Source organism: Euphorbia lathyris, chromosome 8 (assembly GCF_963576675.1).
Source record: "Euphorbia lathyris chromosome 8, ddEupLath1.1, whole genome shotgun sequence".
NCBI classification, from domain to species: domain Eukaryota; kingdom Viridiplantae; phylum Streptophyta; class Magnoliopsida; order Malpighiales; family Euphorbiaceae; genus Euphorbia; species Euphorbia lathyris.
Window position 1 is genome coordinate 64,629,332 of NC_088917.1, and position 2,307 is coordinate 64,631,638.

A 2,307-nucleotide genomic window follows, 5' to 3' on the forward strand; every position below is an offset into this window, starting at 1 on the left:
TGCGTTTGAAAGGAGATGAAAGGCCTTGAATTGGAAATGGACGTGTGGGTGTGGGTTCAGCTGTCATGGTAATGGTAATGGTTTCATTACTTCATCAATTAATATTAATTGTCTTTTGTTTTCATTACTTTATCTTGTTTAAGTTTAATAATGGATAAATTATGGAATAAGCTTCTTGTTTTAGCTAGAGAAGTAACTCTTAGCTGGTTATTCCGCATATATAAATACATGGAGTTGGATGATAATGTTAATCTGGTGGACTGACCTTTGTTGTTTTAGTAGTGAGTTGCATAAAAATGGGGAATGAAGGGGATGATGACATTTTAGTAATTTATATAAGGGTATTTTAGTGATTTGTAAAAGCCAGGTCCCATTTTTTTAAACAGAAAAAGTGAAAAATGATGATGTGGCATAGTTGACCTGTGTTGACCGGTCACAGAAACCGGTTATACATTTAGTGGGAGGTCACTAAAAGGTTGTACATTTTAGTGTGAAAAAATTTGGGTAAATTCCAAAAAAAAAAGTGCTGACGTGGCAAGGGGTAAAATTGGAAAAACGATTTTTTTTAATTATTTTTTTCCTTCTTCTTCTCCTTATTCTTCCCCTCTCTCTCTCTTCTCTTCTTCTATTTTTTCTTTTTTTTTAGTTTCGATTCCAGATTTCTGGAAATTTCTAGATTTTCGAAATCGGCAATCTGGAAATTTTCAGATTCCTGGAAATTTCCAGGAATCTGGAATTTCCAGATTTCATTCCTGGAAATTTCCAGGAATCTGAAAATTTCCAGATTTCTAGAAATTTCCAGAAATGGGGAAATTCTAGATTTCTGGAACTGGAAATTTCCAGAAATCTAGAATTTCCAGATTTCCGAAATCAGAAATCTGAGATTTTCCAAATCAGAAATCTGGAAATTCTAGATTTCTGGAAATTTCCAGATTTCGGAACTTAAAAAAATAAAAGAAATAGAGGAAGGAGAAAAGAAGAGAGAGAGGAAGAAGAAGAAGAAAAGAAGGAGGAGGAGAAGAAGAAGAAGAAAATAAAAGAAAATAAAAAAATAAAAAAATCCGAAATTTCCAATTTTATCCCTCTATTTTAACACCGTTAAACCATTTTCCGTTTTTCGGGTAACGGCGTAAACCACGCCCCTTTTTTTGGTAAAAACAAACCACATTGGTTTTTTGTGAAATACATGAAACCACAGGGGATTTTTTTGGAATTTACCCAAAAAATTTTGGTTGTACACCAAAATGGGAAAATAGGTAAAAATTATACACCACATCTGTAATTTATCCTATTTTTGAGATGTCAATAGTGTATTGGGTTGTTGTATTCTTTTTTTTTGCAATCCCTTAGGACTTAGGATTCTTTGTCAATAGAGGACAAACTCAGGATCCTATATCAGATAATTTAGTTACATCTATTTTATGAGTTTAGATGTCTTGACAGTAACTTCCAATCATGATTTCTTTCTACAATGATACTCTCTCATGAGTTCTTCATATTCAGATAATTTTACAATAAAGCTCAGAGTAATCTCGAAAATCAATCCCCTGAAATTTCTTTTGATTTTCAAATTCCAGCTCCCATTTGCGCTGTTTTCACAAATTCAATCTCTAGAAAATTGACCCTGCATGATGTCTCATTTTTTTGAACATGCTGATAAAAATTTCCATAGATTCCCCTTACTATTGTGTCATTTGTGATAACTTAGTGACATACTTCGAGTTTGCTTCTACAAAATTAAGTATGGAACAATTTTTCTATAGTTTTCCAATCATATATAGACTCGGATGATATCATGGTGTGCCATGAAAATTCTGACCTACAAGAGAATAAATGTAATTGAAACATATCAAAATTAGGTTCTCTAACTAACCCGTTACATTGAAAAGTGAATAAAATGCTACATTCCACGTTGGAATGCCCTTCTTCTCTTGAGAACAATGTGAAGTCTAGGATTCTGAATCCTTCTAGAAAGGGATATTGTTGATCATAGTCAATGAGATAAAACTTCTAGAATCATGGTCGGTGGACTTGTCGTACTTCCTACCCGTAAATTTCCTCTACTATGCCGTAAATTCACTGTTTGTCATTAGGAACATTGACATCAAAATCGTATCCAACTTGCACAGTCGACATATTAATGTGCACATTAAAACCACGATTCTTTAAGATACCCCCGAGTCCTGATTACTATTTTCTGAATAGTAGTCGACATGAGTTTTAGGTTCAGTCTGAGATTTGCCATTATGGAATCGTTGGTATCGAGATATGGTCCACATGCCTTCCCCATTAGACATTGAGTTTTCT